Source organism: Panthera tigris, chromosome D2 (assembly GCF_018350195.1).
Source record: "Panthera tigris isolate Pti1 chromosome D2, P.tigris_Pti1_mat1.1, whole genome shotgun sequence".
Classification (NCBI taxonomy): Eukaryota; Metazoa; Chordata; class Mammalia; order Carnivora; family Felidae; genus Panthera; species Panthera tigris.
In genome coordinates this window covers 55,278,958-55,305,481 of record NC_056670.1, presented here as the reverse complement: position 1 = coordinate 55,305,481, position 26,524 = coordinate 55,278,958, and the positions used below count along the sequence as shown (strand labels likewise).

Below are 26,524 nucleotides of genomic sequence, written 5' to 3'. Positions count from 1 at the left end.
ATCTAATATGGTCATGGTCCTAACCACTTCTCCCTTCCTCTCTGGCACCTAGTACAAGCAACTTTCACCTCTCACATGAACTAATGTGATGGCTTCCACCTTGGCGTTTGTGCAAATACTCTTGTTCCTCCTTCTCCTGAACCATTCTTGACACAGCAGCCAGTTAGTGTATTAAGCCAGATCACATCACTCTCCTTCTCAAAAGCCTACAATGCTCCTTATTTTAATCATAGTAAAAGCCAAAGTCTTTCTACCTTTCTTTCAATTTTGCTCTGAACCTTAAATTGTTCTAAAATAAGTCTTAAAAAAAAATGAATGAAAAGAAGCAGGTTTAAACTATCAAAATGCAGCTGAGCTCTCCTCCAAGTATTTATACCACGAAGGAAAGAAACAGACCATTAGAGACATATCTGATACCTACATACATATACACACACAAAGCAAAATTCTCACAACAGCCTACACACCTACATGATCTACCTGCTTGCTGTCTGTTACTTTTCTTGATTACATTCATCAATCTTTTTAGGATAGAATACAGTAGTGCTGTGTCCTCCTATTTCATCAAGTCAAGAAACATATGTCTGTCTTTTCAACTTTTAGTGATGCTAAGGCTGATCAATGAATTAATGATATTAAACTGATCCCACCATTATGAAGTCAATAATCACCTTTCATCTATAATTTTAGCATACATCAAAATCTGTCTAGATCCATTACTGCATTACTGGCACAAAATGGTATCTTCTCTAATACTTTCATTCTTTCTTCATTTATTAACTGGAATTCTTCAAGAAAAAAGAGCTTTCCACCATCAACTATTTGGTTACCTTGAAACCCATTTCACAATTAAATGCAGTGTAAGTGCCTCATCCTCTCTATGCACAAAATTTTCACAACAATGAGCTGACAACCTTGAAACCTCCAAAGGTGATCAATAGTTATTTTGTTTTTTAAAGTTTATTACACTCTTGGGTTTTAATTTTTTTTAACAATTTTTTTTAATGTTTATTTATTTTTGAGAAAGAGAGAGGATGGCATGAGCAGGGGAGGGGGCAGCGAGAGAGAGACACACAGAATCTGAAGCAGGCTCCAGGCTCTGAGCTGTCAGCACACAGACCGACATGGGGCTCAAACCCACGACTGGTGAGATCATGACCTGAGCTGAAGTCGGACGCTTAACCGAGACACCCAGGCGACCCATGGATTTTCATTTTTTTGATACAGTCTGATATTGGAGTAATTACTTTTTTATATTCAAAATTCCCATCTTAGCCCAGTTGGGAAACACCTTTGAGATGGCCTCTGTGAACTTTTGACACTTCAATTTATCTTAGCCAACAGGACAGGCAGATTTTAACTCGCAGTTTAAATTTGCAATTCTTCTATTATAATGAAGATTGGACAATTTTCATGTGTTTATTGAGCTCTCAATTCCCTATTCATTTTCTTATCTATTTTTCTAGTGGGCTGTTGATCCTTTTTGCTTTCTGAATTTTAAGAGTTCATTTTAATATATGGCAGAGCTTATATATTAATAAAAGCTACAATTTTTTTTCTCTACTTGCTTTTATTATTTTTTGGGTTTGTCATGTAAAATGTTGAATTTTTAAATAAAACAATCATTTCCTTTATAACTTTCAGTTTAGATTATAATTTAAAATCTGCCTAAGCTAATTCTTTGATTTCTTTTTTTTTAATTTTTGATATCTCTGACCCAGCAAGATATAATAAGCTGTGGATGAGTCTGTCTATTCTCACTAGAATTTGGGGTCTTCAAAAGCAAGGACTATCTTACTCATTTTGTTACCAAGACTAAGTATCTTGCCTGTGGATCCTTAAACCCAAATACAGGGTTTAAGAAAGGTGGTGGTGATGATGAATCATTAAATCTTTTTTCTGCTCTTAAACTGGGGCAACTCACTCATTCCTACTGAACTGTCCTCACTGTAGGAGAAAAGAGTTCTGAACAGGGAGAAAAAATATTCTGCTTTATATTAGATTATACATGCACTGCGCTGAACATCTCACTACAATTTTAAAAGGTGAAGACTGGGGCTGGGGCACAGAAAGTGAATACAGAAATTGAGCTGCCAAGAAGTGATGTCTGAATGGAATCTTAAAGAAGAAGTAGGTATTAAATTGATAAAGAGATTGATAGCTCCAGTCATAGAGTACAGGATGTGCAAAGGTATGAAAAGTGGGGGTACATGATCTATTTGCAGAATTAAGAGAAGTTTATTATAACTGCCTAAGCCAGTGCTTGGCATATAAAGTACTACATAAACATTTGCTCTTACTATGCTGATTATTGGGAAATGGAGATAAATCAGGTAAAACTTTGTAAGCTAAGACGATCCTGGAGAGTTAAAGTTTAAATTTTATCCTGAAGATGATGGGGAGTCACTGAAGGATTTTTGCCAGGACAATGGCAAGTGTCAGAAAAATTACACTGGCAGTGTGGATCAAAGATTGGATGGAACACAGACAGGCAAGAATCATAAAGAATCTTTAATGATGAAGAATGCAGAAATGATAAAAACTTTTATAAAGAGAGGGAAATCTGTGAACCTCTTGCAAGACCTAAGATGTCAGCATACTGATTTTTACCAAAAAGGTACAAGGTACCTAACAGCATGTATAGAGTTACATACACTTAAGAGTAAACATTCTTGGACTGCCTGTAATGCTTTCCATTTTAATAAAGACACACCCAGTAAATCATTTTCAACAAAACTCTTTCAGGGTCATAAAATGCCCCATGTTCTCTTTTCCATTAGCAAGAGAGTAGTAATGTAAGTTCATGAATGTCTCCCAGTCAACCAAAAGGCTGGTTTTCTAAAGACTCCATGATATAATAAAAGCTAAACTAGGGCTGCTGATGCTGACGGTACCCTGGCCCAGTCTCTGAAATTTCTGCAAACTCAGCAATACTTTTTACTGCGGTAAAAAGTGCAGTAACAGTGTGAGCTACATGTGCCCTAACAGAGTTCACACCTAACTCCAGCTATGTGGACTATGAGACATGGGATGTGAGCTACACAGAATGTGGGACAACTTCTGAAAGGCAAACTATAGAACCAGTTTACTGACAGTTCTCATCTGAGGTGTTTTAGAGGTCAGGAAGGACTGCTTTTATGTGGCATGGACTACCGGGGTCCATTTGAGACTCTACCAAAAGTGACAAAACTTTTTATGGAGAAGATGAGTTGAAGACCATGGTTCTACCCTGAGCTCTTTGAAGTGATAGGTATTGTGACTTCTGAAAATTACTGAACTGGTTTGTTTGGTGTTCTTGTTTTCTTATACCTCCTAAAAGCTGTTCCTTCCTGCTTGCAAGGAATCATTTCATGGTTCAATAAGGAACCAACTACTATAGCAATCTCCTTAGAAAATGTCTAAATATCCATCAACTGATGAATGGATAAAGAAATTGTGGTTTATATACACAATGGAGTACTACGTGGCAATGAGAAAGAATGAAATATGGTCCTTTGTAGCAACATGGATGGAACTGGAGAGTGTTACGGTAAGTGAAATAAGCCATACAGAGAAAGACAGATACCGTATGGTTTCACTCTTATGTGGATCCTGAGAAACTTAACAGAAACCCATGGGGGAGGGGAAGGAGGAAAAAAAAAAAAAAAAAGAGGTTAGAGTGGAAGAGAGCCAAAGCATAAGAGACTCTTAAAAACTGAGAACAAACTGAGGGTTGATGGGGGGTGGGAGGGAGGGGAGGGTGGGTGATGGGTATTGAGGAGGGCATCTTTTGGGATGAGCACTGGGTGTTGTATGGAAACCAATTTGACAATAAACTTCATATATTGAAAATAAACAAATAAATAAAATTCAAAAAAAATAAAAAAAATAAAAAGGCAGCCGGAGATTCATCTTTTTAAAAAATAAATAAATAAAAATAAAATAAAGTGAAATTTCTGTAAAACCATAAAAAAAAAGAAAATGTCTAAATAAAGTGATTTTTTTCCTACTCAAAGTTTTTAAGTTTATTTATTTGAGAGAGAGAACAAGCAAGCATGCGCAGATGCATGGGGGGGAGGCAGAGAAAGAAGGGGGGGTGGAGAGAGAATCCCAAGCAGGTTCTGAGCTGTTAGTGCAGAGCCCGACACGGGGCTCCATCCCACAAACAGTCACATCATGACCTGAGCCACCTAGGGACCTCTCTACTCTGATTCTTTAAAAAAATTGAGACTAAAAAACCTCATGTTACAATAAATCCTCCACAGATATCTATTTCTATCTTCACATTTACTGAAGAGCAAATGTCAGTTAATATAATTATACCTTAATTATATAAAAAACTCTCACAAATCAACAATAAAAAGGTAAACTCTTTTTTTTTAGTGGACAAAAGAGTTAGACCCTTCAAAAAAGAACATATATGTAATAAGCACATGAAAAGCTGTTCAATATTATTAGTCATAAGGAAATTCATATATTCCAACAAAACAATGAAATATCACTTCACAGATGCTAGAATGATCAAAATAGAAAAGACTAACACCAAACATCTGTGAAGATGCAGAGTAACCGATCCCTCCATCCATGTGGGAGAGGAATGTAAAGTAGAAATAGCCTCTTTGGAGAGCTGTTTGGCAGTTTCTTATGAAGTATGAAAGTACATCTCTACCTTATAACCCGCAACTCCATTCCTAGGTATTTACCCAAGGGAAATGAAAAACAACTCATTTAAAAATGTTTATGAGTAAGCCTTATAATAACCTCAAACTGGAAACAACCCAATGTCCATCAGCAATGAACAGATTAAACAAACTGTAGTGTGCCCATACAATGGAATACTACTCAGCAATAAAAAAGAATGAACTCATGTCCAGAATAGGCAAATCTATACAAAGTAAATTAGTCATTGCCTATGGTGGGGAATGGAACGAGAGGGGGACAAGATAAGGAGCGACTGCTAATGGGTATGGGTTCTCATCTGCAAACTGAATATGACACCCACTGGGGTAACGAAAATATTCTAAAATCTGATTATTAATAAATCCACTTAAAAAAAGGAATGAACTATTAACATTACACACACAAAAGAAGAAGTCAGACACAGAAGCCAGACACAAAAAAGTACATACCGTATGATTCCTTTTATATGAAATCCAGATGCAGGCAAAGCTAATTTATGGTGACTGAAATCCGTTATTGCAGTGATGGGAAACTGGCTGGAGTAGAACATGAATAAACTTGCTAGGAGGCTGAAAATTTTCTATATCTTGTTTTGGATGGAGATCCAGGGCTGTACACGATTGTCACAATTTAAGAGCTGTACATTTTAATTTGAAAAATCACCCCTATTTGAACTAGGGAAGAAAAAAGGCTAAACAAACAACTAAGAGTACCTGACAAAAAGAATGCCTTCATACTTCCCCAGTGGGACTGCACAGATGTCCATTTACAGAAATATCCAGTGCCTGAGTACACTGTTTTTTCTTCCCATAACATTTTAATAATCTCATCTAGTGCTCCACACCCCCCTAATTTTCACATATCAGTTTCCCTAATTAAAAAAAAAAAAAGTCGAAGAATATTTATTCCACAGCCAAAACTGAGGCTTGTTAAAGCATGTTTAAGTGCCACCAAGTGGTGAAAAGGAAATATATTACTATGAACCAGATCCTAAGAGGAAAACAAAGATCTAATTTTTCTTTTTCTGTCTTCTGAAAACATATTGATACCCTGTCTAAAAGAATCCTCTCCACCTACCACCCTTCTTTTCCTTCCCCTGGTTAACTTACCTTCCACCTCTCAAATGAAAATTTCTTTTCTTAGAAATCCTTCTAATTTTCTATCATTCCAATCTGTCCACCTCCACAAACAAAATTACGCGCCTGCACACACACACAAACACAGAACTGCCACATCTCCTTTCAGAGCTCTCGTGTGTATTTATAGGTTCCTCCTATGATTAATGTCCCTATTTCTCCCATTAGAAGCTGAGTACCATGTGAACAGGAACAGTCTACTAGGCACATCACTGTATCCCTGCATCTAGCATAGTTCTTAGTAGCTAACATAGTTACTCACAGAACATTTGGCTCAATGAATAAGTTAAAAATGCAATTCAACCAAACCATCTAAACAGTGACTGTCCCCAAAGCAAAGAGGCTGTCCTTGCTTGAGAAACCCATTGTAAGTCAATACACATTTATTTGACAGAGACATTTATTTTGGATCAGTATCTATGAGTAACTGAGAATCTACTTCCTTTGTCAACCTGGCTCTCAGAATATAGGTTGTCCTCTGAGTCACTGATTTCTACGCTTACTTTGCCTGGTGGTGATCTCTTAACTGGGCATATGTATCCTTACTATCTTTAATTTCTGTTGTGTATTTACTATATGTTTCTCCTGTAGTTTCTAAGATATCAAACTTTAAGACATTAAACAATGTTCACCAAATACTGTCAAGACAATATTTAATGGTATTAATTAGCTAAAGAAACATAACTGTTTAGGGAAGGGGGTTTCAGTTCAGAATGCAAAGTGACATTACCATCCCAAATGCTCAAAACAGTTCTCCCAACATTCAGTAAACAGAATGCTAACACAGAAAGAAGTGCCAAAAAGAACAGATAACAACAGGCAAGTTGAAGACGAAAAACAGCATTATAAAAGAAGGCATCTAGCATTTTGTTGAATACACTAAATGAAAGCAAAGACATTTACAGAAATCAACTTATACCAACTAGATGAAGGCTCTACTTCAGCAAACGTCCATGGAAAGTACAAAACAAAGTCTTTTGGGGAAATTTGAAAATTTTTCTACAATTCTTTGAAGCAGTTTAAAGAAACTGCATAACACCAACCTATACTTTATTGAAAAGGATGTGTCTTCTCCACCATCAGAAAAACTCAGATGGCTATGCTCTACCAATCACACATTGCAGGCTTCCTAAAGCAATAACAAAGCGACTGAACATTCAGAATCAGCTTTGTAAGAACCAATTCTGAATCTGTGAAAATTCCGGAGTTGAAGAAAAAGAACCCAAGAAGTCTTTCTTCTAACTTTTTTTTAAATTTTTTTTTAATGTTTATTTATTTTTGAGACAGAGAGAGACAGAGCATGAATGGGGGAGGGGCAGAGAGAGAGGGAGACACAGAATCGGAAGCAGGCTCCAGGCTCTGAGCCATCAGCCCAGAGCCTGATGCGGGGCTCGAACTCATGAACCGTGAGATCATGACCTGAGCTGAAGTCGGACGCTCAACCGACTGAGCCACCCAGGCGCCCCTCTTCTAACTTCTTTTAATATTTATTTTTGACAGAGAGAGAGAGAGACAGACAGACAAGAGTGTGAGCTTGGGGGGGGGGGGGGGGGGGCCAGGAGAGAAAGAGGAAGACACCAAATCAGAAGCAGGCTCCAGGCTCTGAGCTGTCAACACAGAGCCTGATGCAGGGCTTGAATCCAAGAACCATGAGACCATGACCTGAGTAGACGTTGGAAGCTTGATGGAGTGAGCCACCTAGGACTTCCAGGAAGGAAGTCTTTCTTCTAATAACAATTACCTCTTCTCTTCCTCCCCTATTAAAACATTATTATTACTTTCACCATTGATAATGTATCATAATCATTACTGCAGGAAATCAATTCATGATCAAATGTAAATTTCCTTAAAAATAAGCTCTGGGGCTCCTGGACTGCTCACTGAGTTAAGTGTCTGACTCCTGATCTCATCTCAAATCTTATCTCAGGGTCATGAGTTCGAGCTCCACATTGCTGAGCATGGGATCTACTTAAAAAAATAAAATAAAAAAGGAAAATTAATAAAATAAGAGACTCAACCTCACTCATAAAGGAAATGCTAACTAAAACTATACTGAGAGTATTTTTTACCTATCGAATTTGCAAAAATCCACAAGTCAGATACAATACTATGTTGATAAGGCTGGGGGGATATAAACATTCTCCTAATGGGTGCTCTCCTACAATACTGGAGGGACTACAAAACTTTATCACTCATATAGAGAGCAATCTGGCAATATCTAGCAAAATTACAAATATATTTTACGCTTTAACTCAACAATACCATTTTCTAGGAATGTATCTTACACATACCAGCACACATACAAAGTAACTTATGTACAATATTATTACAGCAACATGATTAGTAACAAGTGAAAAGTAACAACTCTGATGTTCATAACCACCTACTTAAATATATTACAATGGAACCCAATGTACCTGTGAAAAAGGAGGAGCATGGTCTCTATATACTGATATAGAAAGGCAGTTAAGATATATAACTGAAAAAAGCAAATATAGAACTAAGTATTTTTAATGAATTGTTATATGGAAGAAAGGAGAAAATGAAAAATATTAGCATCTGCTTTTATTTTTTTAAAGAAACACTGAAAGAATACATAATAAATATGGATACAGGAAGAAAGTAAAACTAGAGTAGATGGGGCATGGTGGAAGCAATACTTGATATATACATTTGAATTCTGAATTGAGAAAGTATTACTAAACTTAAAATAAGGTACCACTGTCAAAAAAATCCATAATGAAAATTATGGGGTGCTTGGCTCACTCAGTCAGTAAAGCATACAACTCCTGATCTTGGGGTATGAGTTTAAAGCCCACACTGGGTGTGCAGCTTACTTAAAATAAACAAAAATTAACTGTACTACATCCAACATTGCTAGTTTAAGATATGACATTTTCTTTATTGTTCCTATTTCAAAATTTAGTGAATTGGGGTGGTATATTTTTAAAAGTGCCTGCATTGGTCCCCCAAACGATTTTTCCAATAGTCTTAAGTTCTTTAAAATAATGAATTTTCATACTGCAAAGGTTTTGAGTAAGAATTACAGTACCTATGGAAAATACTCACTTCCTACAAATTAGAAACTAGAAGGATATTCATAAGATACTTTTTTTTTCTAAGTTTAACCAAACTTTGGAGGTATTAATCTGACTCTCTCAGTCTGCAGAAAATGAACAAGAGCCCAGAAATACTGTTCAAGCTACTGTTAAGTTTTGCTTAGTCTCACCAAAAAAAATACTAATTGTTCCCAGTATGATAGCTAGTTGTCCTGAGACATATTCTTTTCTTTTATATTCAGTCTACTAGAACATATTTACTCTGGGAATTTCACTTAATTATTTCTACTCCTGATTCTCACATGGCACTGTGCTATTTGGGAGTCAAACACATTGTGAAATAACATTTAGTTGTACATCAATAAGGACAATGGCTTCACCTAAACTTAACTACAGATTCTGTAAAACGTAGCGTTCAATAAAAACAATCAATTACAAAGTACAATCTCACATCATTATGGATAGAAGAAATTTTTAACCAAACGTATCTTTAAATGGCAAACCCACAATTTCCAAAGGCATCCAAAATTCCCACAAAATCCACTTAAAATGTAGAAGGATTCACTCAGAAAACTTACAGTTAGTATTTTAAGAAGATCAGCTGAATAAAAAAAATAAATTTTAGGGGCGCCTGGGTGGCTCAGTGGGTTGAGTCTGACTCTTGATTTCTGCTCAGGTCATGATCTCACAGTTTCTGGGTTCCAGTCTCACATAAGGCTCCACACTGACACTGCAGAGCCTGCCTGGGATTCACATTATCCCTCCCTCAAAATAAATAAACTTAAAAAAATCAATTTTACAGGTACCAAATATGGTCTATATTCATTCCCTAGAGCTGCTATTAACATATTACCACAAACCATGTGGCTTAAAACAACAGAAATATCTTCTCTTACAGTTTCGGAGACTGACCAGAAGGCAGAAATGGGGTGTTAAGCAGGGTCATGCTCCCTCCAAAAGCTATAATGAAGAATCCTTCTTTGCCTCTTCGTAGTTCCTGGTGGTTGCCAGCAATCCTTGGCATGACTTGGCTTATGCCAGTATAACCCCAATCTCTGTGTATCCACATTTCCCTCTTTCTATAAAAACATGTTACTGGATTAGATCCCATTCTAATCTAATATGATCTCATCTTAACTTCATTGCAACTGCAATGACCCTATTTCCAAGTAAAGTCACATCCAAAGATATGGGGAAGTTAGGACTTCAACATATCTTTTTGTAGAACACAATTCAACTAAACATGGTCCAAATCAATTTCTTCAAAAGTAGATCTAGATTCATATATGCAATATTTATACATTTTGCCTAGCCAGCACAAACTTCCCTTTCTTAAGTAATTTTCTTTTGAAGACTCAATCTGCTCCTCCTTCAAGCCTTAAGAGAGGGCTGATCTTAAGCCTCTCTCCAAAACCAGGCAACTGTCCTCAGTCAGGTCAGAGAATCACACTCCTCTAGCCTTACAGTGACTGGCTCAGGGACAGGCCGCATGACCCAAGCCTGGCCTTCCATCCACCAATTTAGCTGGTGCTATAGAGAAACACGTATGGACTTAAGAATCTTTTAAGTCTATGGGAATGCAAACTGGTGCAGCCACTCTGGAGAACAGTATGGAGGTTCCTCAAAAAACTAAAAACAGAACTGCCCTACAACCCAGCAGTTGTACTACTAGATATTTATACAAGGGATACAGGTATGCTGTTTCAAAGGGACACATGCATCCCAATGTTTAAAGCAGCACTATCAACAATAGCCAAAGTATGGAAAGAGCCCAAATGTCCATCGATGGGTGGTGAATGGATAAAGGAGATGTGGTATACACATACAATGGAGTATTACTCGGCAATCAAAAAGAATGCAATCTTGCCATTTGCAACTATGTGGATGGAACTGGATGATATTATGCTAAGTGATATTAGAGAAAGACAAATATCATATGACTTTACTCACATGAGGACTTTAAGAGACAAAACAGATGAACATAAGGGAAAGGGAACAAAAATAATATAAAAACAGGGAGGGGGACAAAACAGAAGAGACTCATAAATATGGAGAACAAACTGAGGGTTACTGGAGGGGCTGTGGGAAGGGGGATGGGCTAAATGGGTAAGGGGCACTAAGGAATCTACTCCTGAAATCATTGTTGCACTATATGCTAATTTGGATGCAAATTTAAAAAAAAAAAATTGCGCTAGACACTGAAAAAAAAAAAAAAGCATCTCTTAAGTCTAGGGGCGCCTGGGGACTCAACTGGTTGAGCGTCTGACTTCAGCTCAGGTCATGACCTCGTGGTTCTTAAGTTTGAGCCCCACATCCGGCTCTGTTCTGACAGCTCAGAGCCTGGAGCCTACTTTGGATTCTGTGTCTCCCTCCCTCTCTGCCCCTCCCCTGCTCACGTTCTGTGTGTGTCTCTCTCAAAAATAAACAAACATTAAAAAAAATTTAAAAACAAACAAAAAAAGAATCTCACAAGTCTAGGGGCACCTGAGTGGCTCATTCTGACTTCACCTCAGGTAATGATCTCACGGTTCATGGGTTCGAGCCCTTCATCAGGCTCTGTGCAAACAGCTCAGAGCCTGGAGCCTGCTTCGAATTCTGTGTCTCAGTCTCTCTCTCTCTGCCTCCCCCACACTAGTGCTCTTTCTCTGTCTTTCAAAAATAAAATGTTAAAAAACAAAGAACTACATAAGTCTAGAGCTGCTACTGGTCATCTTTACCATCATACCTGAAGGAGGAAACCAAAACTGAAAAAGAATGCTTAGAAAGGGAGATAAGGAGACATTCCTGATGACATCAATCAAACTTCTGGATCCAGTTATGTCAGATCTTAGCTGTAGTTTTACCCTGTGATCTTCCCAGCTCATAAACCTACAAAATGGCCTTTCTGACTTAATTTGAACTGGTTTTCTGAACCTGCAATAGTAACAGTCCTGATAGGGGTGCCTGGGTGGCTCAGTCAGTTAAGCATCCGACTTTGACTCAAGTCATGATCTCGAGGCTTGTGAGTTCAAGACCCGCTTCCGGCTCTGTGCTGACAGCTCGGAGCCTGGAGCCTGCTTCAGATTCTGTCTCCTTCTCTATCTGCCCCTCCCCCACTCATTCTCTCTCTCTGTCCCTCTCCCTCTCTCTCAAAAATAAACAAACATTAAAAAAAAAAAGAAAAGAAAAGAAAAGAAAAAAGAAACAGTCCTGAATAGATTTAGGCAGGAGAGTGCAAAGTGCCATATGATTGAAAACAGTGCCTCACTTTTTTCAGGTTATTTTCTCAAACATGGCAGAGACACAAAGAGCCAGTAGGGGAAAAAAATTTTGTATCCATTTCCGTTCCCTATTCACCAAGCCATCTTCCAAGAAGAGTTTCAGAATCTAAAAGTTACAGGGGTGCCTGGGTAGTTCAGTCAGTTAAGTGTTTGACTTCCACACAGGTCATAATCTCACAGTTCTGAAGTTGGAGCCCCAAGTCCAGCTCTCCACTGTCAGTGCAGAGCCTGCTTCAGATCCTGTCTTCCTCTCTCTGCACCCCCTTTGTTAAGAAAAAAAAAAAAAAAAAAAAGACTCTAAAAGTTACAAATTTGTTACAAATTCATTCATGCTTGTTAAAGTATGGATCTGCAAGCTCCTTATAGCAAAACATGAAAAATATAAAGAACTCTCAGAATTATAAAATCCGAAATACCAATATCTAAAAACAAAGCGTTAATAAAATCTTCCCCCCAATGCCATTCCGCATCACTACCATCCCTAAAGCAACGACAGCCCTAGATCAACAAGTGATGACCAAGTCATACTGAAACATCTTTCTCTCCACATCACCACAATAAGATTCATGACAGTCTTGCCCTTTAATATAGCTATCACTGTTCATGGTTCATTTGCTTCCATCTGAAGCAAGATGTGTCACACACACAGTATGTTAATATATGGCCCCAGACAATTGGAAAGACCATCATCTTATACTCACATATAATCTAATCACCCTTCCTTCACCTGCTGCCCACCTCCAACTTTTACTCATTTATCTCCTGAAAATTCCCAGCCCTTACTCATTTAGCTCTTGAAAAATTCCCAGAATGTGTGTAGCACACACATTCTGAACAAAATGGGGAAAAATTACATTTTGAAGTGAGACAAAATTAAAAAGTATGTTTCACCTGTTAAAGGCCAAGTTTCACCAGTGTCTCCACACAATACACAGACACAGAAAACTAGTTCTTAATATCTCATATAATACAGTGGTTTCCAAAAGGGCAACTTCTCCCACACAATCTCCTTTAAAAATCACCGTGCTACAGCAAAGGAAACAACCAACAAAACTAAAAGGCAACCAACAGAATGGGAAAAGATATTTGCAAATGACATATCGGACAAAGGGCTAGTATCCAAAATCTATAAAGAGCTCACCAAACTCCACACCCGAAAAACAAATAATCCAGTGAAGAAATGGGCAGAAAACATGAATAGACACTTCCCTAAAGAAGACATCCAGATGGCCAACAGGCACATGAAAAGATGCTCAACGTCGCTCCTCATCAGGGAAATACAAATCAAAACCACACTCAGATATCACCTCATGCCAGTCAGAGTGGCCAAAATGAACAAATCAGGAGACTATAGATGCTGGAGAGGATGTGGAGAAATGGGAACCCTCTTGCACTGTTGGTGGGAATGCAAATTGGTGCAGCCACTCTGGAAAACAGTGTGGAGGTTCCTCAAAAAATTAAAAATAGACCTACCCTATGACCCAGCAATAGCACTGCTAGGAATTTACCCAAGGGATACAGGAGTACTGATGCATAGGGGTACTTGTACCCCAATGTTTATAGCAGCACTCTCAACAATAGCCAAATTATGGAAAGAACCTAAATGTCCATCAACTGATGAATGGATAAAGAAATTGTGGTTTATATACACAATGGAGTACTACGTGGCAATGAGAAAGAATGAAATATGGTCCTTTGTAGCAACATGGATGGAACTGGAGAGTGTTATGCTAAGTGAAATAAGCCATACAGAGAAAGACAGATACCATATGGTTTCACTCTTATGTAGATCCTGAGAAATTTAACAGAAACCCATGGGGGAGGGGAAGGGAAAAAAAAAAAAAAGAGGTTAGAGTGGAAGAGAGCCAAAGCATAAGAGACTCTTAAAAACTGAGAACAAACTGAGGGTTGATGGGGGGTGGGAGGGAGGGAAGGGTGGGTGATGGGTATTGAGGAGGGCACCTTTTGGGATGAGCACTGGGTGTTGTATGGAAACCAATTTGACAATAAACTTCATGTATTGAAAAAAAAAAAAATCACCATGCTAAAGCCATTAAGGGTACCACATATTGTGTCCAAAATATCTACATTCCCTCTTTCTCATATTAATTTTGTTTTTCCTTAAATAACTTAAATCACTACAGATAAAACTCTTAGTCACTTGTTTAGTTTGTAATATGTCAAGTACTACTCTCTACCTTTTCCACAAATCTTTATTGAGCATCCATTGTGTGCCACTCTGCCAAGTACTCAAAAAATAAAGAAAAACAGAACATGTCACTGAATTCAAAGGTCTCTCAAACTAGATGAGGTACAACTGGAGAAAGAAAAGGAAGGTAAAAAAGCAGTATAATAATGCTTGTGCATTGCACACTACAAGACTTATATTTTGTGTAAGAGGACCTGAGGGATTAAGGTGGTGACTGGGCGGGATATACAGAGTTGAGACTAAAATAGTAGGCTAGTATCAGAGATGTTGGAGGGTCTTACATGCTGGTTAAAGTAACCTTATTCTAGGAGCACCCAGGTGGCCCAGGTGGTTAAGTGTCTGACTCTTGATCTTGGCTCAGGTCATGATCTCACAGTTTAGGAGTTGGAGTCCTGTATCAGACTGTGCTGACAGCGTGGAGCCTGCTTGGAATTCTCTCTCCCTCTCTCTCTGCCCCTACCCCACTCATGCATGCGTGCTCTCTCTCTAAATAAATAAATAAACTTAAAAAAATTAAAGTAACCTTATTCTATATGGGAATCAAACTTCAGTGTGCCTAAGAGTCACTTGAGGTATTTGTTAGAAATATAAATTCCCATGCCATCCCTGAGATTTGGAATCAGGGCCCCAAATTTTCAATTTTTACAGAAAGGTCAATGGTTTTCATCAAGTGAGTAATGCGTTGAAACAACACTAGGTAGGTTACTTTTCTCAAGTTTTCCAAGTAGTCCTTGGGGTGAGGAGACTGTTGGAGAGTTCACTTTGGATAACTTCAATTTTCACTGTTCTGTAAGTGACAAGATCAGCTGAGAAGAAAGTATGAGTACACAGGGGCTAAAAGAAAGCTACTACAGTAAACTGCAGAAGCTGAACAAGAATATACACACACAAAAATCCCAGTGCTGGATGAGGGTCTGGTTGAGGCTGAACACCATAAATCTGTAGCAACATCAATTTACACAGATGTCCCTCTATCTATAACGTTAAAATAATACCCACCTGGTAAGATTATTATAAGAATTAAATTACATGTGATAACAGATATAAAACAGATGGATAAAGGCACATTAAAATACAAGGTTTCAACATTTTTAGGTAACAAAAAGATGTTGGGACTAGATGTCCATTCTTATTATTTCAAGAATACACTACTTAAACTCTTCACAATTTACTTAAATCATGTTTGTGGGTTGACCTGGTATCATAACCAATAATCTTAACACCGTTCCTTTGTTTTAAAGGTCTCATGAAATAGAAATAACCAAGAATATATAAGATAAATAAACTCAACACCCAAATGGTCACTATATATTAATAACGTACTTGGTACTCAAGAAGGTGATTAAAGGGTGTCTGGGTGGCTCAGTCGGTTAAGCATCGGACTTCAGCTCAGGTCATGATCTCACACTCTGTGAGTTCGAGGCCTGCGTCGGGCTCTGTGCTGACAGCTCAGAGCCTGCAACCTGCTTCGGATTCTGTGTCTCCCTCTCTCTCTGCCCCTCCCCTGCTCATGCTCAGTCTCTGTCTCAAAAATAAATAAGAACATTAAAAAAAAAAATTTTTTTTTAAAGAAGATGATTAAAGAATTCACTAAGAAAGATGAAAGAAGAAACTGCCTTGCAGTTGTGAATCCATTTTCTGCAACTTACTGAATTCAGTAGATCATCCCGTGCTGTATCCTATGTTCCTTTCTGGTATAGTATCATCCTAGTGAAATCATCTGCCCTCCCCATTTCCATAAAGCCAGAGAATTTCTTTTTACATTGTTTACCTATACTAAACTACTCATGTTCTGTCCCGCTTCCAGGGATATAATCTTCCCAGACTTAAATACAGTATTAGGACTTCTGATAAAAAATCCAACCTAAAGGGCCATAGCAAAAAAGGATAATTACTGGATCAAGTAGGCTTTTTAGAGTTCCCTTCATGCAGTTGGATTCAAGTATACAGCAGTATTTCTCCCTCCATGAATCACTGTTTGTCTCAAACAAGGGCACACTGCTTCACTCACAGGCAGGCTCTCCCTGTAAGCTGCTTCTTGCTTACAGGCTATTAGCTACCCCACAGAAAAGAGAGCTCTTTCCCAAGAACACCACTAGCCAGTCTCAAGGCTGATCCCTGAACCGCTCACTACTCACTGTGACCAATGGGCAGGCATCAGTCACATAAGGAAGTCAGACTCATCCAAACCATATGGAACTCAAGAAAGTTATGAAAGGTTAACTCCCTAAAGGAAAATCAAGATGCCACTACCAAAAGAGGGGAAAGATTCTGAAAGAACAAAAACAAGACTGTTGCTCAGAAGACAAAGTTATAAACACAGTTCTTCCCAAAAATAAGGGAGAAAAAATTGGGGTGGGGGACTAAAAACATAATTTACATGATTATAACCATGTGAAAGCATACAGACTCTGCAGTCCCAAATTCAAACCACCAGCTCCATCACATTTGTGACTCATTTAATCATTAACCATTCTAATTCTGCTTCCTCACAGTACCAAAACAAACAAACAAACAAACACTCTTTGCAGGCTGACTATACGTATTAAATAAGAAAAATAGTTGTTAGGCACATACTGTGTGCTTGACAAATACCTACTGCCACAAATATTCATACGAAAAAGTGAAAACTGATGTTTTCTAAACTAGATTGCAAATGGCTCCAATTCTTCATCCCTCCACATATACATTCCCTTTACCATGTAACTTTATAATACCTCCCACCATGACTTTGGGCTCAATTATGTATTTTGCTTTAGCAAATCAGGTATTAGCAGATATTACACAAGCTGAGACCTGAAAAAGTGCTTCCTTATTCCTCGTTTTGTACAGTTGTGTACTTTTGCCATGCCACGGTTCTAAAGTATTTTGCCAAAAGTTGAGAATAACGGAGTCTACTCACCGTAGTCATCCCAGCTTATATCAACCTACATCAGCCAGACATGGAACAAGTCCAGCCTAACCAGTCCAACAGAGCTGCCTAATCAACTCACAGCTGACTATATGAGGAAGCCTAGCCCAGATCAGCTGAACTCAATAAATGCTTCCAGTTATGTCACTAAAGTTTCATTATCATTTGATATGCAGCATGACTGTGGCAATAAATAACTGAAAACATCATCTTATGGTGGTAGGTCCATGAAAAGAATAATTTCTACACTTTCATGATGTAAGAAGGTGACTTGGTAATATTAACTAAATAAAATGTATTCCTATTATCATTACAAATTTACTATCTGAGCATACTGTTAAACCACTGGAAATGGAAGAAAAATATGATAGGCTGCTTGGACATGCACCAAGTTTTGGGAAATAACCAAGAGCTGAGGAGGCTTGAACAACAGGGTTCATCTCCTACATGAAGCTACTTCAAGAAGATGTAGAAGATGTGATTGCTTCAGTTAATGTATAAACACCAATGCAGAGAGCCAAGCAAAATGTAGACACAGAGGAATATGTTCCAAACAAAAGAACAACACAAAAACCTTAGAAAAAAACCTTAATAATTAACATCGATAAGTAATTAACCTGATAAAGATTTCAAATGGTCCTAAAAATGCTCACTAAACTGGGGAAAAGAATGCATGAACACAGTGAAAACTTCAACAGAGAGACAGAAAATATAAGAAAGTACCAAACAGAAGTTATAGAGTTAAAGAATACAAATAATTGAACTGAAAAATACAGTAGAAGGATTCAACAACAAACTAGATGAAGCAGAGGAATGGACTGGTCAATGTGAAGACAAAGCAATGGAACTCACCAATTAGAGCAGCAGAAAGAAAAAAAATTAAAAGTAAACCGCACAAGGGACTTATGAGACAAAATCAAACGAACTAACATTCACATCACAGAGCTCCCAGAAGAAAGGGGCAGAGTTGAAGAAATCATGGCTGTAAACTTCCCTAACCGGTGGAAGGAAATAGAAATCCAGATTCAGGAAGCCCAGAGAGTTCCAAATAAGAGAAACATCCACACCAAGACATTTTAAAATGTCAAAAGTTAAAGACAAAAAAGAGAAACTATTAAAATCAGTAAAAGAAAAACTTATTATGCACAAGGGAATACCCAGCAGATTTTTCAGCAGAAACTTTGCAGGCCAGAAGAAGTGGCATGATATACTCAAAGTGCTGAAAAAAAACTTCAAACCAAGAATACTCTACCCAGCAAAGTTTTCATTCAGAAGGGAAAGAGAAATTAAGAGCTTTTCAGACAAGCCACAGTTAAAGGAGTTCATCACCACTCAATCAGTCTTACAAGAAGTGCTAAAGGGAATTCTTTACTGAAAAGAAAGGGTGCTAATGAGTAACAAGAAAAGGATAAATCTCGGGACACCTGGGTGGCTCAGTCGGTTGAGCGGCCGACTTCGGCTCAGGTCATGATCTCGCGGTCCGTGAGTTCGAGCCCCGCGTCGGGCTCTGTGCTGACAGCTCAGAGCCTGGAGCCTGTTTCAGATTTTGTGTCTCCCTCTCTCTGACCCTCCCCCGTTCATGCTCTGTCTCTCTCTGTCTCAAAAATAAATAAACATTAAAAAAAAATTTAAAAAAAAAAGGATAAATCTCATTAAAAAAGTAAATATATAATAAAGGTAATGGAGTAATCACTTTTAAAGCTAATATGAAGGCTAAAAGACAAAAATCAGTAAAAATAACTACAATTACAATAATTATTTAAGGGATAAACAAGAGAAAATGATGTAAAATGTGACATCAGAAACAAAATGTTGGAGAGGAATAATACTGAGCTTTAAAATGAGATCAAATTTAAGTTAACAATTTAAAATAGATTGTTATATGTTGTTATATGTAAGTCTCATGGTAACCACAAAGCAAAAATTTGTAATACACAAAGCAGAAAGTAATATAAACATATCACTAAAAGACATGAACCACAAGACAGCAAGAAAAGAAAAAAGGACGACAGGAACTACAAAAATAGTCAGAAAATGATTTAAAAATGGCAGTAAGCACATACCTATTGGTAATTCTTTAAATGTAAATGGAACAAATCCTCCAATCAAAAGACAAAGGGTAGCTGAATGGATTAAAAAAAACAAAACAAAAAGACCCATCTATACTCTGTGTACAAGAGACTCACTTGAGACACACACACACTGAAAATGAAGGGATAGAAAAAGATATTCTATACAAATGGAAACTGAAAGTAAGTAGAGTAGCTATACTTAAATCAGACAAAACGCAGACTGTGATGATAAGAGACAAAGGATGTTACAGAATGGTATAGGGTCAATCCAACAGAAAGATAAAACATTTGTAAATACTTACTCAACTTGGGAGCACCTAAATATATTCAGCCAATACTAACAGACCTAAAGAGAGGAATAAACAGCAATACAATAATAATAGGGGACTTTAATAACCCACCTACATCAATGGACAGATCATCCATACAAAATCAATGAGGAAACATTAGACCAGATGGACTCAACAGATATTTAGAGAACATGCCATCCAAAAATAACAAAATACGCATTCTTTTAAGTGCACATAGATCCAAAATAGATCATGTGACAGATCATTTCCCAAGACAGACTACAAAACAATTCTTAATAAATTTAAGAGGACTGAAATCATATCATACATCTTTTCCAACCACATGGTAGGACACTAGAAACTACACAAAGAAAACTGGAAAATTCAAAAATTATGTGGAGATTAAACAACATAATACTGAACAACGAATGGGTCAAAGAAATCAAAAGAGAAATAAAAAAAAAATACCTTGAAACAAAGAAAGTGAAAATGTAGAAACCAAAATTTATGGGATAAATTAAAAGAAATTTAGATCTAAACGGGAAGTTCATAGCAACAAATGCCTACCTCAAGAAACAAGAAAAGTCTCAAATAAACAACCTACTGTACACTCAAGGAGCTAGATAAGAACACAGCCCAAAGTTAGTAGAAGGAAAGAACTGACAAAGAGTAGAGCAAAAAAATAAAGAAAATAAAGACTGTTTCAATGAAAAAAAAAAAAATCAATGAAACAAAGAGCTGGTTCTTTGAAAAAATAAACAAAATTGACAAACCTTTAGCTAGATTCACTGAGAAAAGAGGATTCAAATAAAATTAGAGATGAAAAACGTTGTAACTGATACCACAGAAATAAAAAGGATCATAAGAGACTACTATGAATAATTATACTCCAACAAACGGGGTGACCTACAAGAAATGGATAAATTTCTATAAACATACAACCTACCAAAAGTGAATCATGAGGAAATATAACTGAACAGACTGATTACTAATAAGGAGAATGAATCAGTAATCAATAACCTCCCAATGAACAAAGTCCAGGACCATGGAGCTTCACTGGTGAATTGTAACATGCAAAAAAGAATGAACACGGAGGAGGGAACTCTTCCAAACTTATTTTAGGATGCCAACATTACCCTAATAACCAAACCCAGACAAGGATACCACAAGAAAAGACTACAGGCCAACATCCCTGATGAACAAAGATGCAAAAATCCTCAACAAAATATTAGCAAACTGAATTCAACAATACATTAAAAGAATCATACACCATGATCAAGTGGGGCTTATTCCAGGTTTGCAAAGATGGCTCAATATCCACAAATCAATGTGACACACCACAGTAACAAATGAAGGATAAAAATCTTATCTCCACAGCTGCAGAGAAAGCATTTGACAAAACTCAACATCCATTTATGATAAAAACTCACAATCAAGTATAAAAGGAACATGCCTCACCATAATAAAAACCATACATGATGAGCCACCAACCAATTTCATATTCAATGGTGAAAAGCTGAAAGCTTTTCCTCTAACATCAGGAACAAGACAAGGATGCCCACCCACTCTTACCACTTTTATTCAACACAGTATTAGAAATCCTAGTCAGAGCAATTAAGAAAAAAGAAAGGGCATCCAAATTGGAAAGGAAGAAATAAAACTGTCCCTATTTGCAGATGACATGTTATATATAGAAAACCCAGAAGATTCCGTCAAAACACTGTTAGAATAAATTCAGTAAGGTTTCAGAATACAAATACACAAAAATCTGTGGTATTTGTATACACTAATAATGATACACTAATAATGAATTACCAGAAAGAAATGAAGAAAACAATCTCATTTCCACCTGCACCAAAAAGAATAAATAACCTAGGAATAAACTTAATCGAGAAAATGAAATCTCTGTATATTGAAAAACATAATGAAAGAAACTGAAGAAGATATAAATAGAAAGATATTCCAAGCTCCTAATTGGGAAAATTAGTATTGTTAAAATGTCCGCACTACCCAAGTCAATATACAGATCCAATGCAATTCTTATCAAAATTCCAATGGCATTTTTCACAAAAACGGAACAATCCTAAAGTATGCATGGAACTATCAAAGATCCTGAATACCCAAAGCAATCCTGAGAAAGAACACAGCTGGAGACATCATGCTCCTTGATTTCAAACTATACTACAAAAAGTTTATTACAGATTAAAACAGTATTATATTTGCATAAAAACAGATCAGTGGAAAAGAATAGAGAGCCCAGAAATAAACCCATGTATACACGGTCAATTAAATTACGACAAAAGAACCAAGAATATACAATAGGAAAAGGACAGTCTCTTCAATAAATAGTGTTAGAAAAACTGGACAACTGGGGCGTCTGGGTGGCTCAGTGGGCTGAGCATCTTGAGTCTCGATCTTGGCTCATGTCATGATCTTATGGTTTGTGAGATCGAGCCCCACGTTGGGCTCTGCGCTGACAGCACAGAGCCTGCTTGGGATTCTTTCTCTCCCTTGCTCTCTCTCTGCCCCTCCCCAGCTCAGGTGCTTTCTCTCACTTTCAAAATAAATAAACATGAAAGAAAAAAAAAAAAAAAACACTGGACAACCACATGCAAAAAATGAAACTTGACCACAACTCTACACCATACACAAAAATTAATTCAACACAGGGGTGCCCGGGTGGCTCAGGTCGTTAAGCATCCAACTTCAGCTCAAATCAAGATCTCACAGTTTGTGGGTTTGAGCCCCCATCAGGCTCTGTGCTGACAGCTTAGAGCCTGGAGCCTGCTTCGGATTCTATGTCTTCCTCTCCTCGCCCACTTGTGCGTGCACTCTCTCAAAAATAAATAAACATCAAAAAAAATTTTAATTAACTCAAAATAGATTAATGATTTAACATGTAAGATCTGAAACCATAAAACTCCTAGAAGAAAACATAGGCAATAAGCTCCTTGACATCCATCTTGGCAATGATTTGTTTTGAATCTGACATCAAAAGCAAAAGCAACAAAAGCAAAAACAAACAAGATGGGGACTACATCAAACTAAAAAGCCTCTGCACAACAAAGGAAACCATCAACAAAGTGAAAAGGCAACTTACTGAAAGGGAAAGAATATTTGCAAATGATGTATCTGAAAAGGAGCTAATATCCAAAATACATAAAGAGCTCCGGAGTCAAAAAGAAAAACCCCCCAAACAACCCAATTAAAAATTTTTCCAAAGGAAATATATAGATGGGTAACAGATACACGAAATGCAAATCAAAACTTCAAAGAGCTATCACCTTGCACCTGTTAGAATGGCAATTATCAAAATTAGAAACAGTTAAGTGTTGGCAAGGATGCAGAGAAAAGGGAACTCCTGCTGGTGGGAATGTACACTGGTGCAGCCACTATGGAAAACTGTATTAAAAGAAAAACCTGCATTTGCATTTTATGAAAAATACAGATACAATTATCATTAGCTAAATGAGGCTTTCTCCCACCTTATGAGTAAGTAGCTATATATTCTTAGTGAGAAAAATCAGTTCTATATTTTTGCATGAGTTTGAGGAGCTATTGGCCATTCCCTACACATCCTTTGTCCTTGAAGATGAATAAACAGCCTTTATTCTCATGAACATTTTATAAGGCAAACATCTTTGAGGACATAATTTAGTTTAGTTCTCAAGCCCTATTATATACAATACTTCCTACTGTCATGTCAACTGTTCTGTCATGGAATGTGTAGGTATTCAACAATGAAAAACACAATTTTTCTCAAAACATTGTAATTAGAAGGCTCTGCAAGACCTTCTTATTTATAGACAAGGAAACCAAGATGCAGAAAGATTAAGTATGTTTCCTCAAAACCACACAGCTATAGTCATACTTGTATCAGAACCTAGTGCTCTTGCCCCAGGTTTTTCCCATTCCACACCACTGCCTAAACGGAACTATTTTTTACTAAGAAAAAGTATGTAGTTGTTCTGTTAGTTGGCAAAATGCAAACAAATGAGTATTTTTGCCACCCTATCCCATAGAATCTAACAATAAATGTGATAATGATGTGGAAATTGCCATTACCCAAATCATTACACAGAAGTTGTAAATACATTAAAGTTTCAAATAGACCAAACACAATGCAATTAAATTCCAGAGAGAAGAATCATTGTTTTTATTACAAAAATATTTAAAAGAAACTATAATTTTAAGATTATGCCTAAAAAGCAAATTCTGTGAACCAGCTTCAACAGCTTTCTTTCAAGTGATCTATTATTTAGTAAGCAAAGATGAAGGTCTTTGCCTCTTAGTCAATTCTCACAACCCTCCTACATAGTATTTACTATTAATACTACTTCATATAACAATGAACTAAAATTAGTTCTCTCTACAACCCATAGCTGGTCAAGTGTGAAGAAAATCTGTATCCAGGTCAGCCTGACTCAAAGCCACATTTTGTTGTTATATGCAAGTGCTTTCCAGAATGGGCTTTAGAAATGTGATAAACAAGCAGAGAAAAGATAAGAAGAATTAAACTTGTCAATGCAAAATACATTTAACAACCTCTTCCATCCTATTAAGATACAATCTTTAAAGGATTAGCTATACTTGGTTAATATTGGAAAAGCATGCAAATTCATGTCTAAAATTATTTTTGTACATGATGTACTTTCTCTACAAGTACAAATGTTCTTCATATTATTTGGTGTTTAAAAAAAAAAAAAGACTCAATGGTTAACTTCAAAAAAGGTTGCAACTGTAGACAAAAGCCAGAAGAGACAAAACTATTTGTATTATACGAAAATAAAATTGTTTAGGGTGCCTTGGTGGCTCAGTCGGTTAAGCATCCAACTCTTGATTTTGACTCAGGTCATGATCTCGTGTTTGTCTATTTGGGATTCTCTCTCTCTCTCTCTCTCTCTCTCTCTTCCCTCCCCTGCTCGCACGCTCACTTTCTCTCTCTCTAATAAATAAACATAAGAAAATAAATAAAACTATGTGCTTCACGTAAATCATGATGCAAATAGAGCAAAAAATAGTCACTAAAAAGGAAAAAGACTTCATTGAATATATGTATATTTCATTACTGAACTCTGCAGTTAATGTCATTCTAACTATGACCACCATTGTTTCTACTTCTAAAGTCATTCTTACCTCCATGGGCTTCTGAAGATATGTTTCATCTGTAGACTAAAATACACGTATCTCCCACTTTTTAAGAGTTTGCATTACACCACCTCACTTTTATGCAGAAAGTGAAACCGTGGTCAGTCAGCATTTCGCCAGCGAGCTGTTACAGAGGCAATGTGTACCCTGAGCAGCTAGAATGGCACCAAGCTCCCTCCCCTACACTACACTCAGCATCAAGCCACCATAACTTTGAACTGTGAGCGTCTGGGCTTAATCTCAATGTATTTTTTGCATCCATTAACAAGATGCATCCTAGGTTATCAGAAAAACCTAGGAGAGGTTATTTCTTGGGTCTGGGAATGCGCAAAATTTTTTCTACATAAATAATTGATAATTGCTTCTTTGCTCTACACCATTTTAGCTTACAGAAGGTTTCACAGGAATGCACTACTTTCAGATAAGAAAGGGGAATCTGTACGTGTGTACATTTATTTTAAAATTCAGTTTACTTATTTTGATGCTTTTCTCCAAACGTATCGAATTATTTTATCACATGAAAAAAGAAGAAATATAAAGAAAAGATGGAGCTATATAGAGTAGGGAAGAAAAATGCATGAAAACTATCATGAAAAAGCAAGGTACTCGTTCCTAAAAGAACATTCTCTGCAGAATCCTAGGTTGCATTAGTGGAACAAACATCTGAAGATCCTATATATTCTGCTGAGAACAAACATCCTTTAACCATCAAGTTTTAAAGTTTTCATACTCCAGTCAAATATAACAGCAATAGTATCATTACTATTATTGCTTATACTTCTGTTCTTGAGTCACAAAAACCAGAAGCTGGCAGGAACATGATTTAACAACAGATCCTTCCTTCCTGTTTCCTAATACAACCTTTATTCTGTACCTTTTTTATATATTCATACTCCTCAAACAGTTGACTTCATCTGGATTACTTGTTAAACAGTATCTGACAAAATCTGGATTGGCTGACTTAGGTACAATAATTATCAGAGGTATATTTATTTTAACATCTTTATACACTTTTAAGAGCAATTTTCTTAATGTTTATTTTGAGAAAGAATGTGAGCAGGGGACGGGTAGAAAGAGAGGGAGAGAAGGAATCCCAGGCAGGCTCCGCGCTCAAACCCACAAACTGTGAGATCCTGACCTGAGCCAAAATCAAGAGTTGGACACTTAACTGACTGAGCTACACAGGCGCCCCTAGAAACAATATCTGAGAGGTAACACATAATCATTTACTAATCACTAACAAGAACAAACATTCCACTTTTTCCAAAGTAAAGTTTAAATCCTTAGAAAAGGAAAAAAAGGGTAAAAATTGTCTGGGTCATTAATATCTCTGGTCCTTTGTCAATGCTACAATGTCAGTTTATAAAAGTACACTAGAAAAACTCTTCTCCATTAATTCACATTCTCTTGATTTTAAAAGTTGAAAATCTATGGGTAATTTAAACTTCTTGGTAGTTTAACAGTTTTTTTAACGTTTACTTATTTTTGAGAGAGACGGGGTGGGGGGGGGGGGGGTGCACAGAATCTGAAACTGGCTCCAGGCTCTGAGCTGTCAGCACAGAGCCCAACGCAGGGCTTGAACTCACGAATGGCGAGATTATGACCTGAGCCAAAGTCCGACATCTGAGCCACCCAGGTGCCCCACAATAGTTTAACAGTCTTAACCAACACCAACTCATTCAGGTTGGACTGCAAACGGTAGCCTACTGTTTTCTTAGAAAAATTAAGCCCCAAGTTTTATAGCTCCTGATAACTCCTACCTATCTTCTCACCTAATGTG

General features: G+C 37.1%; 1 protein-coding gene across 1 annotated transcript in view; it reads right to left on the bottom strand.

The window, feature by feature from the left end:
• The window catches only part of LCOR (ligand dependent nuclear receptor corepressor), a 142,388-nt gene that overhangs the window by 102,751 nt on the left and 13,113 nt on the right, over positions 1–26,524 (bottom strand). The gene's annotated exons all lie outside the window — the stretch shown is intronic.